We start from the raw sequence: 18404 nt of genomic DNA on the forward strand, positions 1-18404 counted from the left end.
TTTCTTTTGTGGGGTGCAAATGTTCCACGAAAACAAGTTCCTTCCAGAGACTATTTGGAGATCCACCATCGCTGTGACTGGAGCTTAGCGCTGCCCAAGATGATTGTGAATGGTTTAAAGAATTGCAAACAATCCAGACCGTTTTTCTATCCTATCCAGGAGTGTATGTGTGGAGGGGCCAGACCTTACTTCTTAGCACTGTGGAGTAAGGTCTGGTAATGCGAGACCAGAGCCTGACTGACTGACAGTATCAGGGCACATGTCGGCCGATATGTTGCAAGAAATTTCAGTACAGAAATACCAAAGATTAGTTTGAGGTGGTTTAGAAACAGTGTTGCCTTAACATAGTTTGTCCACCAGAGAGACGGGACAAGTTTGTCCCGCTCTGTGACTACATGGCCATAAGTATGTGGACACCCTAACAAGTCATTCCAAAACCTTTGGCATTATTATTCCTCCACTCTTCTGATTTCAAGATTTCCACAAGACTTTGGAACCTGGCTGCAGGGGTTTGCTCCCATTCAGCAACAAGAGCATGAGTAAGGTCCAACACTGATAGTGGGTGATAAGGTCTGGCTCGCAGTCGGCGTTCCAGTTTATCCCAAAGCTGTTGAAAGGGGTTGAGGTCAGGGCTCTGTACTCGGTTGTCAAGTTCTTCTACACCAAACTTGGAAAACCAATTCTCAGTGTCCCCCTCCCCCCAAATTTTGTGTTCATGTTGAAACAGGGAAGGATTTTCCCCAAATTGTTGGCACAAAGCCAGAAGCATGCTATTGTCTAAAACAGTATTCTATGACGTAGCCTTAAGACTTGGAACTAAGGGGCCCAAACCAGGAAGAACTGCTGAAGACCGAATGTACTTTATATAAATGTGTGGGCAGGGCTGTCCACGTACTTTTGGCCACATCATGTCTTGCTGTTAATATCTCGTGAGTGTGAATGCTTAAGATATGTTTCAGGTAATTTAGATAGTGTTGCAGGAACACAGTTTGTCTACCAGAGTGATAACATTATTTTTTTTCAAATATCAATATCAGCTTTACAAACCCAGTGTGGCTCAGGCTTAAATGTACAGTATTAGTATGATTTAATTTTCTGTTTGTATGTGGGGTCTCATATACACTTTAGCTTTTTAGCAGAAAATTATGAAAAAATGAAAACGACTTTGTCTGTTTCTCATCTTGTTTTTGGAGCGGGTCTAATTAAGAGTTAATAAGCTGCTTGGTTTCATAACTGCTGGCCCTGAGCCAAATACCTGAAACTGGCTGATTTCCAGCTGCAGTTTGTTGTTCATTAGAAGATCTTTTAGTGGGAGAACACTGATCCATGAAGAGATATTGTGTCTACAATAAGTTTTTCTGTGGGTGCAGGAAAATTATGTTTCAAAATATTCAGATGTTGACACATCACTAGGGTTAGGCATCGTTTGGCCATCCATCCATCTTCGTCCGCTTATCCGGTCTCGGGTCGCGGGGGTAGCAGCTCCAGCAGGGGACCCCAAACTTCCCTTTCCCGAGCCACATTAACCAGCTCCGACTGGGGGATCCCATTGTTTGGATTTTAACAATTCTGAGTCCAATTCTGATTCTTCCTTTCGATTCCGGTTCTTATCGATTCTCAATTCCGATTCTTTGAGGGGTGGATTTGAAACGGGTCACATACCTATTTTCACAAATAAGAGGACAGTTTTATTTTGATTCAATGGTAGTTTGCAGTTTTACAGAGTTTCTTCTTCCCACTGCGACTGTGCTAAAATCCAACCTCAGCTCCCACCTTGGCTGACCTTTGTCATCATCCAACAGATGTTCTCTCGTTGCTTCTTTCACCTGTCCTCCTCTCAGTACAGACCCTTTGTGGTGTTGTCTGCAGGATGTGTAAAGTAAGATTTTTGAAAGGTCACGCAGCTTTTCAGGACATGAAACAGCAGTGAGACAGACTCGACTTTAACGGGCTGTCTGCAGGTGACTCATGTCTCTCTCCTTCTTCTCTGGAACACAACACCAACATGCTGCCTGAAGCTATTTTAACTCCACGTTGCTGTTAGGGTCAGGGCGTGAGCCCCCCCTAGAGTTCAGAGCAGAGAAATACACCTGCTGATTTGCACGAGAAATTATTGTTCAAAAACACTCTTATCTGTGCTTCCTAATGCACTTTGCCTAATCCTTAACATTTTAGTATTTCAGCCTGTGCTCTGCTTTTACACCTCACCCGAGACTTTCGATAAGCACATCATCATTTTGTGAGCACCCATTTATGCACTTGCAGGTCACATTTGCATATATGACATTGCCAAGCTGCAAACAATCTCCCAAAGACAATTGCAAACTGTAGCAGAGCCTAAGAAGCCATTAATCTTATTTTTTTTTCCCCGTATGGATGAATCCTTGGAGAAATGAATCCTTTCTCCCCGGCAGGAGGACATCAGTGTGATTTTATGAGGCCATCAGGGCTGCACTGAGAGATGTGTCGTCAAGGCCATATTTGTTTCTCTGCGGCCGATGGTAGAGGCTGGGCTGCATGACCCTAATCGATCGCTGTACCATAATAAATGTCCATGAACCCTCTGCTTGTGATCAACAGCTTATAGAGTTGGCTTTCCTCGATCGATAGGTGATTGATAAGGCAAACAGATGGGACTGTAAAGCAAGAGATAATCACATGTCGGCTGGTGTTGGGTGGGTTTTCAGGTTTGCGCTTGTTATTGAAGATAATGGGAACAGCTTCTTCCTATGGCCCCGCTTGGTGTTAGCCAAGGACGGACACATGATACTGCAACATACTGATCAATGGTTAATGCTGCTCCTTCCATAACTTTCACAAGTCGCAGCTAATGATAATGTTTATGAATAACTCATTATGTAGAATGTGTGTCTCTGTTGATTAAAAAAATGTAGTTAATTGCAGACCTTTGATCAACCTAGCCATTACAAGCAGAGATACGTCACTTTATGTACATTCAGAGTTCCTTAAAGGTGCTGTAGGTAGGATTGTGAAGATCCAGGACTTAGCCAAAAAATGTGAACATCGACAACTTCTCAGTCCCTCCCCCTTTCTGCTAAAGCCCAAATGGTCTCCTAAGCCCCTCCCCCCACAAGGGAGAATGAATGTGTGTGCATGAGCAGTGATTGACACGCGGTTAGACACCCCCCTGGCCCTGATTGGTGCATCTGAACAGGGAGCGGTGGATTTTTGCAAATAGCACTACAGGCTGTAGGTGGTGCCAGAGGAGACCGATTGTTTTTTTAAATTACCTGCTTGATGTAGTTCTACTCGAACATAGGGGCAGTTTCAGCAAATATGACAGAAAGTTAGTTTTATAAGTCTTACCTACTGCACCTTTTAAATCCAAAGTACAAGGCCGCAATGTGTAGAGTTTTTATGTGATCATAGCAAAAGTTTTTGTTCATAGAAAATGATCAGATCTGTGGGGGTAGACTTGCATTGCTGTCTTCCACTGTGTCTTGACTCATGATTATCATTGTAAGAATGAGGTGCATAAGCACTTTTAAGAGCTTTACTTTGGTCTGTTAAAGCAAGGCTGTTCTGGCTGTTCAGCAAAAGTTAGACCTAGACCCGCTCTAAGGATCAGATTTTACCCCGTAATATGACTTTTTCCATGTGCATTCCACCTTGACCTAAAGTGTGTTTATATACCTGTTTTTAGCTTGTTTAGCATGTTATCATTTGCATGATGGCTATCACACATATCCTGTGTGGTTCTAAGTGCCAGGAATTAAAGCTACAGCAGGCATTTATAAGTTGTAGTTTAGTTTGTATTTTAGTTTAGTTGTAGTTTGCTGTCTGACAGCAAGGTAAAGCGGTGAACATATTTAAACTGATATAAAAAAATTTTAGGTGTCTAAAATATGTTTAAATGCTGCCCCATCCACAGCAGCACATTGCTCCACTTCAATGCCAGTACTCCAGTTTTCTTCTCCAAACTGGGGGAGTGCCGACCGCCATGTACTATAGGCTATACACTGACTATGGCTGAGTAGTAGTAGTTTTAAGGTGTTTTATGGTATAAATTGTATGGTTCTGCTCACTATAGTCATCCATAGAAGAAGAAAGAAAAAAAAAAAAAAAGTATTTTTAATGAACTGGAATACATTTGTGTTGACTCAGTACCAACATTAGACATTAGATTGTGATGTGTAAGAAGATTCACTGACAGAAGAATTACTGCTAATTATTTTCAAGCAGTTCTGATTCACTTCATTTAAACCCGATTCAAACTCCTCAAAGACTTATCTCTGCAGACTGACACATTGTGCATTCTGTTGCTGTAGGCTGGCATTCATAGTAAACTATAAGGCTTGGCCGAGCAGGTGGGCTGAGGGAGGAAGTAACACATGTCAGGGGCGGCGGCAGAGGAAAAGGCAGGCATATGCTCTCTCTTTGTGGCCTGGCCTTCCCGCTTCACCGGACAATATGGCAGAGAAGCACACCATCCTCACAGACGGCAAACCAAACGTCATCTCGGCCGTCTCCGTTGCTCAAACTCCATGCGCTCCTCTTTTCTATCTGGGTTAGCTTGGAGCTATTTTCAGAAGTGTTCTTTTGACTGAGGCGGGGTAAAACAGCAAAGTAAAAGGCCAAACTTGGCTGTTGTAGATCCCAAGAGGGAGGCCGGATTTATCCCCGTCGTCTCCAAGTATTGACCAGTGTCATCTCGGCTTACACCTTGAAACTTGTGTTCCTCTGTTGCACAGCGAGGCTCTCAGTGCTCTCTGTCTGCTTTACTCCAACACTACTGCTTCTTACAACACAGTATAAATCCCAACAAACAAATATTTGTTCTCATCATGTTGTTTGTTGATGAATCGTTATCAAATGTCTTGATTTATTTGCCCTCTTTTCAAGAATGAATAACATGTGCTTGGCCTACAGTCTGTGGCGGTGGTGTTTAATAATAGCAGTTATTAAGTGAGTATTGATTCGTCTCTTTTCAGGTCACAAGGAGTCCATAAAACTGTTCTAAATTTCAAGTTTTTTTTAGGTTATATAGACCATTGATTTCAGTGTGAAGCAAGTCCTACCTGCACTATACTGAAATATATTCATTGAAATCATGTTGAAGCAATGGTTATATATACGTTACCTAGACGTTTTACGTTTTGCAACTTAGCAAAGGTGACTATTCACAACACCAGTTTTGGTTTATTTTTTGGTTTGTTTAAACAACTTATTCTATGTTACGATGTCCTGACTAATAGCCTTTCAGAACCTAGCAGCGGTGAGGTTTGGGGTGCACTGTTAAATTGCTAAAATGTCTTCAAGCTGTGATTTCAGTGAGTTTATATTCGACAGCAGCAATGTTTATCTACATTTAACATTAAAACCTTGTTTGCAAAGTAAATGTAGTGGAATTAGAAAGTTCAGTATTTCCCCACAAAAAGAAAAGTAACAATACCTAAAACTTCTTACTTAATCCCCACATATGTTTAGGATTTGAAAATTGTATCAATGTTTTATATAAAAAAATACATTGTGAATGAAAGAAATCTAAGTGATCTACACTTGGTTGTCCTGAAGGTGGGATTTGTATTAAGGCCAGGTAACCAAGATTGAACATAAAACATGATACAAAATATGTAGACATATAAAAACAAACACACACACTCACATAAAACATGGCAACGCAAAGCCTGAAGTAGGGCTGAAACGATTCCTTGAGTAACTCGATTAATTTGATTACTAAAAAACCTCGATGCAAAATGATTTGGCTCAAAGCTTTGTTTAATCAATGTTACCAACGTTGTATCGCTCACTGTGTTTCCGCACGGATGATTATTACTGTCGCACACCGGGATGACGCTGCCATGAAGACTGACGGCGCAGATTACAAAATGAAGAAAGTGAGCGTAAATAGTGAGGGGCTAAGAATAGAGACCAGAGTGTCCAAAGTTTAGAATCAGTTCAAACGTAATTAAAACGAAAACTCTGTACAGTGTGTCTACTGCAAAATCGAACTAGCTTACCACAATAATAGCACGACGTCAATGCTTCTGCATCTCAACAGAAAACATCGAGTCTAACTTAATCATCCATTCCACGAAGCGGACCCAACAAAAGTAAATCACAGAGTCGTATGGACGATGAAACTACACCAAACACAACTACCAAAAACAAAGACAAGAAAATACGTAGTGGTGACCACAATTTGATCTAAAGACCCAACTTGTTGACTATCCCTTCTGAAAAACAGCTGATTGTTGCGCACCATTTTCTTTCACTCTCTCTCTTCACAGAGAAACAGCTGATCAACGATCTACTAGCATAAGTGTTAACAAGAGTGTAACAGAGCTGTGTGACATTGTAATCAAATATATAAATGAAAATAGGTTGAGTATAACTAATATTTACATATAGGCCTATATACAGATCAGTCTCAGGTTGAAACTTGTAGTTCTGAAAGTTAAGTTGCACAACTTAAGGTAATGTTTATGTATGTTTAAAGGTCCTATGACATGGTGCTCTTTGGATGCTTTTATATAGACCTTAGTGGTCCCCTAATACTGTATCTGAAGTCTCTTTCCCGAAATTCAGCCTTGGTGCAGAATTACAGCCACTAGAGCCAGTCCCACAATGCGCTTTCCTTAGTATGTGCCATTTCTGTGTCTGTAGCTATTGGAGGAGGAGGGGGGGCAAGGTGGAGGCTGGGGGTGTGGCCTTGACCAACTGCCACTTTGCTCGTTTGAAAGCCATGATGTCTCTCTCTCATGGGTGGGCCAAATTCTCTGGGCGGGCAAAGCAGAGAAAGGGGAGGTAACCTTGCTCCTTATGACCTCATAAGGACGTTTGTTTGACAGATGCTATCAAATATAACTCTAGAAAAAAAATGTAAACAATCTGTGAAATTCTCCATGATAACTGTCCTGTGGCGTCGTTCAGCTCTTCGCACCTCTTTTTTACCAGCCTCAGCTGGCGAGTCCGCTCGGTGTCCTGAGGCCATCTGGTGTCTCCGTCCAGCAGCCAGTGGCGTTTCAGTCAGGGCCTGAGAGCCTGGACACAACTTGTCATGCCATTAAGCATCTGTGCACTCTGGGAACTCATGCCAAGCCGAGACCTGTTGCCTGATGGATGATGCAGTCACTGTAAACAACTCAACAACAGTGCTCTGGCCTCTGGTCCACTTTCTCTGTTTCCTACCATATGTCCCCAAAAAAAAAAGTAAACAAAAATGATTTAAATATACAGAAAATGAGGCTCTGCTTCATTTGTATAGAGCCTGTTTGTTTCCTCACACACTATCTACCACCTGCAGCTGAGCTTAGCTTGGCTCTATAGTCACAAACGAGTGTACACAGAACCGATGTCTTACAATCTGCTACTGATAAACCTCCGTCAATCTGCTACTGATAAACCTCCGTCTTTGTCAAACACGCATCCTGGTGGCAGACACATGGCGTGTTACCCTGTAACACACAGAACTGCACACCAGAGGGGAGAGATGTTTGCAATCCAAAGCTATTAGCTCAGCTGTCACAGAGTGATGGGACACATCTGTGTTTCTGGGCAGACAGTTACTGCAGCTGATGTATGGGATAGAAAAGTTAAAGATGCATAAGTGTACTGCAGAGGCCCTGCGGCTAACTGTGCTCCAACAAGACATCACAACCTGCTTATAGGCAAGTGTAGTTATTGTAGGATTTTATTCTAAATGTGACCAATTTGACTGGTCTGACCCTAAAAAGGCCAGACTTGATCTGACTCCAATTCTTTGGTCACTATTTGTGTTCGTTTACTGGTAGATCAGAGAAATAAAACTCAGGAATCAAATCAAGACCAGGATTCGTCCAGTTAAAATTAATAACAAATTTAGTGAAAGATATTGCAGAATACAAGTACATGTACATGGATCTGATACACAAAGGCAGAGTCTCTATCACCTAATGAACTGACAGAGTTTCCCCTGGCATCAGGTGCTGCTAAGTTAAAATAACCTGTGTTTTAATCTCCAGCAAACTTTAAGGAGTTTTCATGAGAGCCAGGTCATTTCCATACAGTGTCACAAATCCCGCGCTTGCATAGTGCTGACCATTGTTTGCCTTGTTCCCTCCCCTGATCAGAGAGTTTCTTTCTCACCCTTCCTTTAACCCAGGGAAACAGAGGCATTGAGGTCAGCCCCATGAACTCTAAAACCTTTTCTCAACACTTTCACAAAATATATTCTAACATTATAGAACCCCAAATCACAAGTGTGTCCAATAATTTTTGATACTACTAGAAGATTTTGATACTTGATACGAGCTTGTCCACATACTTTTGTATACTGTTGGTCTGGGCTGTTTTTAATAGTTTGGGCTAGGCCTCTTTAGCCTGGCTCCGCCCTCCTACTTACTTCCGCTCAATTTTCATTTCCCTTCAGTACTCTGTCTGGGTTTGCGGTATATTCTTAGGTTTTCTCCGGTCAAATATTTGTAGGTCCAATCAGCAAACAGAGGGAGTGGCTGAGAACGATGACGTTGAGGACGTGCACTAGAAAGATGCGAGCGAAGCCATTCAGTCCGTTGTGGCAGCAACGCTGCCGAATATCCAGAAGTTAAAGCCCGAGCAAGAACTATCTTTGCTGAGTTGTGTTGATGGCCATGATGTTGTGGCCCTCCTCCCCACGGGGTTTGGGAAAAGTTTGATTTTCCAGCTCGCTCCGTTAGTGGTGAAGGAGTTGGCTAAGGCTAACGCTAGCGATGCTAATGCTAAATATAAGCCGATAGTTGTTGTCGGTCTCCCCTCTTGTTGCACATGCACATGACATACGTCACGACCAAACGTTAGCGATTGGTTATGGCAGATCCAGAGTGACTCTGGGCAGATCCAGTAGTTTTAAACTTCAACAGAGTACCCGCCTTCAAGGAAGTTAACACTTGTCAATGGCGAGAGGCCAGACTCTCTGTACAAATGAAATGTACGAGAGTCTGGTAGGACCAGGCTAAGGCCTCTTTGTTACAGAGGAGGGAAATATAAATGCAACAGCATACTGTACACGTTAGACAATAGTGTTCTTTCACCTTTGTGTCAACAGTGTTTGTCCTTTTTCTGTTTTAACATAACAATGTCTGTGCACAAAGCCAGCTTCAAATTGAAATGGTTTTCCCAGTTTGGTGTGGAAGAACTTGACTGGTCTGCACAGAGTCCTGACATCAAGCCCGTCCAACAGCTTTGGAAACTTGAACGTCGACTCTAAAGCCAGACCTTTTCACCCAACATCAGTGTTGGACCTCACTAGGGCTTTGCAATATGGCCAAAAGCTTCTATCCCAATACAGGTCATGTAATTTCTCTTGTTTTTCTGGTAATTTTATTTATATATATGCGATAGAAATGACAATGAAAAATATCTACGATAGACGTTTTGACGATGTATATCGTCATATTGCCCAGCCCTAGACCCAGCTCTTGCGGCTGAATGGGAGCAAATCCCTGCAGCCAGATTCTAACATCTGGTGGAAAACATGAAAACAGAAGAGTGTACTTCTTTTGGGTATCCACATTCTTTAGGATTCATGAAGACATAAGAGCCTCTGTTTAGTATGTTAAATTTAAATACATTTTTCAAAAACGCCCTCGGTGTTTATTAATACCCCAAAGTGTTTGTGGTGTTTATTAACACCCCAAAGTGTTAATGAAACAAATCTTTTCAAGTCGTGATTGTTCTTTACTCTCCAGTGTAATGATGGGAATTTAGATCATCAGATTTTATCTTTTTGTTTCCTCCTGTGTGCTGTAGCAGGCTCAGAGGTCTGATTGAGGACGTTCTCTGCAGGTGAGCGTCACTTGTTAGCACCATCCCCAAGACTTCACACACATGCTGCGGCTGAGAAGTGTGTCCTCAGCACCTGCACAGACAGCTGCTGTCATCACCAGTGTGTCATCGCCCTCTAAAGGCCGCTTAGAGAGATAATCTGACACCAATCAAACACTGTTTTAGCATCCAAAGCTTTGGCCTTTTTGGCTCAAAAAGGGGAAATGTAAAAGAAAAAAATACATTGCATTTGTGAGGTATCCACAATTTCCATGCTCTACATGCAGGGCACCCACCTGCATGGGCCTTTTTGGCTTTGGTTCTACTAGAGCAGCCTTGCCAACCAGGCCTATAATCCACAGGGTGAATAAAAATGGATTTGGCTGGAACAGACGCCCGGTAAGATGCCTTAAACCAACAGGCAGGATCGTCCATAACACAGATTCACTCCTTCATGTACTTCCTCATTTTTCCCAGGTCATACTTTCTCTGCCATAACACCAACCTGCAGGTCTGTAAACACATTTTTATTCCAAAACTTTTCATCTAAAATCAGATTTGACATGAAAAGACAAAAAAAAGCAATATTTTATCATGATCCTCCCAGTCTATTTAAGACCAAAGGTGCAGAATAAAGCATCTTAATCCCATTAATAATAATGCCCAGCACAGATTGAGTGATCAGTTTGACAGCAAAGAGAGAAACCTCTGGAAATGCCTCTTCACAACTGAAAGCTTGAGACCGCCTGGTAATGATTTTTTTCCACCACTGAAGCAGCATAACTGCACATGTTTGTGGAGGACGGAGGCTGTCAGGGGGAGCGAGTGTGTCCTGGCACGCCATCCTCTCCTCCCTCTGTCTCCAGAGGCCTCGGACAACAGACGGGTCACAGCGAAGCCACGTTTTTAAATCCGGTGTGCAGATGGACACCAGTAGTTGTTCTAAATCCTGAGCGCCTTGGCACTGGGCGGCATCAGAGAGAGGAGAGAGCAGGCCTAGACCGATACTTCTTCATGTCGATATTGTGATTTTACTATGACCCACATCTAGGCTTTTATCTGAGATATCAGAGCTGTTTTTGCAGCAAAAGGTCCCCAGTAATGCTCCATTTGAAATAACATACCTTAAAGAATTATATTTGTTAAGGTGAGATGCAGTTGTGATAATTACAGCATATTATTGGCTGAAATGATTCCAATGTGCTGCAGTTGTAGCTCCAGGCGTCTGAATCGTAAAATCTGTGATATGATTAAATTAGCTTTTCAGGATTAACAATCCTTCTAAATGTCTGCTAATTTCTGGCTGTAGCTTCATTTGATTTTAGTAAACATATTAAATATTTAGATTAAAAGTAATAATGCATCACAGTTTGCCCTCATTTATTCCCCAACTATAATTAACTGTTTTGGGTGAATCTTCCCTTTAGGTTTATTTACGGTGGAGACTTTTTGTGTGCAATGCTGTTATCAAAGACTTCCTGTGACTTGTGGCAAGTTATTATTATTATACATAGGTTGGGCTGTGCTCATCAGTTTTTAGTATTTCACTTTGTTCTCACTCTATTCTGTACGACTTGCTGCGTTTCTTTCAATTCCATCTTCCACCAGAAGTAAGAAATTCTGTGTAGTTTTTTAAAAAAAGGTTTTAAAAAATATTTGTAATTTACTGTCTTTCAGACATATAGGTCTCACCGTAGAGGGCGGAGCTGATTGAGTCAGAATGGGAGAAGTGAGAGAGATCCAGAGAGAGAACAGAATTTCTCATTTATTTTAATTTGTTCAGTTCCTCAGAACTCAGTTCTTTGTGCATTATTGCCCAATTAAAAGTGTATCCCATGTAGTGATTAGTTGATCCAAATCTCTGGATCCAGCTTTTTAAATGTGATGATTTAATGCTCTTTTATATGCCTGTCAACTTATTATTTTCGAGTTTTGGACTGTTTGTCGGACAAAACCAACAATTGTGTAGATCTTGGCAACTTTTTTATTTTTATTTTTAGACTAAACAATACATTAGTTTATATGAACAAACTCATGATTATTTCCCCTCACACTTCTTCTCTTCTCTCTCTCTCTCTCTCTCTCTCTCTCTCTCTCTCTCTCTCTCTCTCTCTTTCTCCATTTCCTCTTTTCTCAGCCTCATTTCCTCATGTCTCCATCTGTCTCTGCTGTCATTGATTCGCTGCCTCGTGCCAACATAGTGAGTTTTCAAATACCCGGTTCTCACATCACCCAATTTCCTGTCTGACCTTGCATTAGGCCGCATGCTCACCTAATTCCACAAATTGTGGTCGGAGCTTGTGTTCTGTCGAGCCCAGCACTTTTGTTTCCCTTTATAGTGTGGCGTTTTTCAGGATTCTCATGATTACTTTCCCTAAAAAGTTGAAGGAGGGAAGGTGAATTTCAGCCCATCTAAACTCCTGAAGACAGCACCTTCCACAGTGTTCTAACAAGTATTAAACCACAATCACATTAAGCTCAGAATGGAGCAAGTGTCACACAGGCCAGTATTTCTTCTTGCCTTTGTGCTTCATGTGTGAGGGTGGGAGCGCCCTGTGACTGAGGCTGAACAACTTCTTTAAAGGTATATGTGCAGCATGGCAGGCTGAGAAACATCCATTTGTGTGCATGCTCTCGGTCAAATATAAGACATCTTCTATATTGTTGGAATGTGAGCATGGTTATACTGTGTTGGCCTTTTATGCATTCTTATATCAGCCTTTTTTCAACAAGCCGCCGGTCTCATATCACACCAATCCTTCCATCCCTTCATTGGCTTCCGGTAAAATTCAGAATATAGTATAAGATCCTGTTGATTACCTACAAAGTATTACATGACTTTTCCCCCCACTACATTTCTGAGCTCCTTGTTCCTCACTCACCAAAATTGGCGGTCGCATCAATCCTGGTCAAATTTATGTATTTCACAAAAATGGCATTTAACGTAGACTAACAAAACTTGGTACACATATGTAGCATGTCAAGACGTACAAAAAAGCTCATTGGAGCCATACCCTAAACCGGGAACCTAAAGAGGAAGTCCACCATTTTGAATTGAAAGTTCGAAATTAGTGCGATTTTGCCCATTTCCACGTCGTACTTTAACGAACTCCTCCTAGAGATTTCATCCGATCAACTTCAAATTTGGTCTGTGCCATCTTAAGACGTTGAAGATGAAAAGTTATTCGTCATAGGGCGTGGCCGTGGCGGGGCGACCATTTTGTGCATTTCGCCATCGAAAGAGGAAGTGGGTGTAATTTGAGTGTACATTGCCCAATTGGCTCGAAACTTTTCAGGATTCGTAAGACTCTAACTCTGAGGACATATAAAGGCCGATATTTACTCAGTCATAGTGCCCCCTAGTGGCAACAGGAAGTAGGCCTAAAAGTGAAGGTGCTATACTTTATCAAACTCCTCCTAGAGATTTCATCAGATCGACTTCAAATTTGGTCTGTGTCATCTTAAGACCTTAACGATGAAAAGTTATTAAAAGCAAAACTTTTCGTCAAACGGTGTGGGCGTGGCCTGGCGGCCATTTTGAGCATTTATCGATGAATGAAGAAGTTGTTGTAACTTTAGTGTACATTGTCCAATTTGGCCGAAGTTTCTCACGATTGACAAGGGTCCAGGCCTGAAGACATTTATAGGCCAAAATTTACTTTTGGTCATAGCACCCCCCGCTGGCAACAGGAAATCAGCCTTATATGACAAACATCATCCGATTTACATGAAACTTATAATGTGTGGTCTACATGTGATACTGAGCCGCCCCCTATACTTAATCATGCCCACTTACTCAGGCCCACCCCCTTTCATAACATTTGAACCGTTTAAGGTAGAGTCTTGTGTGAGGTATCATTGAACTCAGCAAAGAGTTCCTTCTTCATTGGTGATGGTTTGGCCCACCCTCTATGCTTAAACAACGCCCCCTTTCATAACTGGTGACCCATTTAAGGTAGTCTTGTGTGAGGTATCATTGAACTCAGCAGTTTCTTTTTGATTGGTGATGGTTTGACCCGCCCCCTATGCTGTAGCCACGCCCCTTTTTATAACTTATGACCTGTTTGATGTAGACCCTTGTGTGAGGTATCATTGAACTCAGCAGAGTTTTTCATCATTGGTGATGGTTTGCCTCAACCCCTATGCTTTGACCACGCTCCCTCTCACAGCTAATGAACTGAATGACGTAGAGTCTTGTGTGAGGTATCATTGAACTCAGCAGGTCTCGTCAGCCTTTTCATTGCTGACGATTTGCTGTGTCTGAGTGCCGCGCAAATGCACGGTCACAAGGAGCGCCGTCCGCCAGTAACCCCGATGCGCGCAGAGGCGCGAGGGCCCATCCAACGCTGCTTGCAGCTTTAATTTTATTTCTTCATTGTATTGCGCATGTGTGTGTGAAGCACTTTGTAACTGCGTGTTTTTAAAAGTCCTATATAAATGAAGTGTTACTTACTTACTTACTTATACAGTAATCAACAGCCATAAAAACACACTATAAAACTTTTCCCAATCCCAAATGTACTCTGGGTTTTTTAATCACATCACAAGCAGGCAGCTGCTGATGATGGATAATTCAATACGAACTCATGCTGTTCAGCCAAACTTTATACAAACCCTTAGAGCTTTGTGGAGATCCCAAAGTTTTCAAAGAAACCAAATACATCAGGCTGAATTTTGTAGAACTTTGACTAAAATGGTGCACAAGACATCCAGAGAGTACTGGATTTGAGTGTGAACATCATAAATCTTCAATAAATAGGTGGAACACATGACAAAGAATATGATACTGTCAGACTGTGGGATTACAAACAATACTTTTGGGAAAACTATGTTAAAGGGTGAATACCTCCACACTGATATCAACTGTTGAAACACTAATTATTTTACATACAATGTGTCATCCTCTTAAGTAAATCACATCTTCAGCCAGCACGTAAAAATATTACCAAAAGTACAGTAAAATACAAGAGTAAGTGTTGTAGAGTCATAGAAAACCAACAGACCCAACAGTCATGACATGCATGCTGCTCATTCTGTGTAATTGAATCTGTAATTGAAAGGGGCATGTTCAAAATAATAGTGTTGTGTTCAATTAGTGAGGTGATTGATTCTGTGAAGAAATAGGTGTCAATTACGGCCCATATTTAAGAAAGGAATGAAGCAAATGTTGTGCATGCTGGTTATAGTGCATTTCACACTGACATACTCAGCAAAATGGATCGTTCCAGACATTACTCTGAGGAACAGCGGACTTTGATTAAAAAGTTGATTGGAGAGGGGAAACCATATAAAGAAGTGCAGAAAAGTATAGGCTGCTCAGCCAAAATGATTTCAAATGCCTTGAAATGGCATCCAAAGCCTGAACGACGTGGATAAAACGGTCAACTACCGTTCGAATGGATCGAAGAATAGCCAAAATGGCAAAGGCTCAACCAATGATCAGCCCCAGGAAAATCAAAGAAGATTACCTGTGAGTACTGTTACGATCAGAAGGCGGCTATGTGAAGCAAAGCTATCAGCTAGAAGCCCCTGCAAAGTCCCACTGCTGAAAAAAAGACATGTACTGAATAGGTGGAAATTTGCCAAAGGACACATTGACTGGCCAAAGGAGAAATGGCGCAGCAATCTGTGGACTGATGAGAGCAAAATTGTTCTTTTTGGGTCTAGGGGCCGCAGACAGTTTGTCCGACGACCCCCATGCACTGACTTCAAGCCACAGTACACTGTGAAGACAGTAAAGCATGGTGGTGCAAAAATCATGTTATGGGGATGTTTCTCATACTGTGGTGTTGGGCCTATTTATCACATACCAGGGATCATGGATCAGTTTCAATACATCAAAATACTTGAAGAGGTCATGTTGCCTTATGCTGAAGAGGAAATGCCTTTGAAATGGGTATTTCAACAAGACAATGACCCAAAACACACCAGTAAGTGAGCAAAGTCTTGGTTCCAGATGAACAAGGTTGATGTTATGGAGTGGCCAGCCCAATCCCCAGACCTCAATCCCATAGAAAACTTGTGGGGTGACATCAAAAATGCTGTTTCTGAGGTAAAACCTAGTAATGCAGAGGAATTGTGGAATGTAGTGTAATCATCCTGGGCTGGAATATTTGTTCACAGGTGCCAGAAGTTGGTCGACTCCATGCAACACAGATGTGAAACAGTTCTCAGAAATAATGGTTATGCAACTAAATATTAGTGCAGTGATTCAAAGTAAAGCAAACCCTTGAGACATTTTTCAGTGTCTTGAATGTTTGAGTTTGTAAAGAAAAATGAAAATACTGCTATTTTTTTGAACAGCCTAATATTACTTTTTCTTCACTTTCTGTAAAGGTATAACACAAACTTGATGAATTTTGGTCATGTTTTGATTTGGAATTGAATGTGCAGTGTTCCCAATGCATTGATATTATGGAATTAAAAGCTATTCTAAGGATTTTGAGCATTATTCACTTTTTTAAACACACTGCTATTATTCTGAACACAACTGTATATCTGGTCAAAAATTGACAAGAAATTCTATTGTTTGGAACATCACATCCTAAAACGTCACAATTTAAATGTGAAAAAGTAAATCTGGTTAAAAAAAGTAGAGTACAAATTGTTATTCTTTCACTAATCTGCTTGAACTTCGAGGGTTCTTATGCTACTAGGTTTATTCTAGTTACACTGCACTTTTTCAGCTAACAGCAGGAGTGGCAGCTTCTTTATTATTAACTTTCCACTCAGTAACCCCATTCTTTTCTTTTTTAACAGTCTAACATCTGGTTCAACACAGCCTGAGAGAATATTTCTGCCTTCACAGCAGTTTGGGCTTTACAATGCTTCCAGAATTAAAATTATGGTACACTTGTTCAGTGATGTGCTCTCATTCTGATATTGAGCTTATTATGATTGTTTGCCTGATGTGTGAACTGTTCTCTCTGGGTGTCCAGATCTCTGCGTGATCTTTGGGTGTTTGTCTCCCTCTTGTGGATCAACAGTGTCATTACAGCTTGTTACATTGGATCACAAACAGTTGGACACTGTGCATATTCAAGCTAAATGCTGCCAGAATAATTAATGAGCCCTTAACATTAGGTCATGTGCGCAGGAAATTTATCAATCAGTACGTTGGATGATTGATGCAGCAGAAGGAGCATGTGATACACAGCCTTTTGCCTTTTATATTCCTCTTTGCACAAATAGGATCAACACTGTTTCATGAAGTAGCTCCTGTTCATATCTTTAAAAGCCACTCAGCACTTGTTGTGAGTCCAAAGTAAAACTTCTCAGAGCGATGTAAATGAAGCTGGCTGCAGATGGTTCTTAGCTGGGCCGAGCGCTGCAGTGTGAGCAGCAGATGGTGTAGCGCCGAGCTGATGGATGCACTGTCTAAAGCTCCAGACAAGAAACCTGCTGCTGCAGCTCCCAAACATCCAGGCATCACACACACAAAAGCACTGCAGTACGAAAAAAAAAGATGAAGTAGATTATGTAACTGATTAATGCAACATTAGTTGATTTATGAGAGTAGTAAGTAGTGTTTTTTTTAATTCTCATTTGATACGTGTTATAGTGTGTGATGGGACAAAGTCTGTTGAGGAATTACGGTTTCTGCAGTTTAATTTAAGACCTTTATAATATCACATAAAATGCCATTTAATAAAAACGGACCAATATGGCCTGGAATTATTTATTATTGTATCACATTTCTGTACTTCCCAGCAGTATATAACAATAACTCTAAAATTATATAATTTATTAATTTATCATGACCTGGATCCGTTTAAGCGACATTAAGTGTATACCTTTATCGACCGATTAAAAATGATTCTGGTCTGATGGTGCTGACTGAAACTCCATAAAAAAAGGATTAAACATCCTCTACTGTCAGCTGAGATGAATCATTGTCATATAAATACTTGAATAAACTGAAGAGCGAACTGTGTTCTCAGCTGGTTTGGATTCATTTGGCTCATGAATCATCTTTGCTAATTTTATTTGCCACCAAAATTACATGAGGGAACTCTGTACCTACAAAATTGTTGGCGCCTACAAATATTTGAGCCGTGTTTTTCTTTGACACCATCAGACTTGCCGTTTTGTCAGCCGCTTTCGCGTTCCCCTCTGCTAGATGTGCCATGGCTTGATATATTGGGTCTTTTAGCCCCTGCTTTGGCTCAAATCCAAGGCCCATTTGTACAGATGGGGTTTTACGTGGGCCATTTTAGCAAAGCACCCTCCCCCATAAAGCCAAAGTGTCTCATCGCTTCATAATTGTGTGATTATGGTCAATTGCTGTGGTTGGGGTGACAGATTCTATTTGAGTCCAACAGATGCTTTTATCATATTTTAGATCCCCATTTGACCTTAATCAACCGTTACATGTATAAATAAAACTCAGAGATAATATTTCACTCCTGAGGTGGATCAGGTGTCTGAGAGGAGCTGCTGTGGCAGAGGAAAGGGTGAGGCAGTGAGGGAAGATGGTCAAAGCTCAAAACTGGTGCTGTTGAATGAATTATATGACTACTGAGGCCTCCAGTAGAAACATAAGAGACAGATAGATGGTGCCACCAAGTGGGATCAAGATTACATTGCACCTACTGTAAGGTAACATAAATACAGTATAGCAAGTGGTTGTTATATACAAATATACTTTGACTATATTATAA

Source organism: Sander lucioperca, chromosome 21 (assembly GCF_008315115.2).
Source record: "Sander lucioperca isolate FBNREF2018 chromosome 21, SLUC_FBN_1.2, whole genome shotgun sequence".
NCBI lineage: Eukaryota > Metazoa > Chordata > Actinopteri > Perciformes > Percidae > Sander > Sander lucioperca.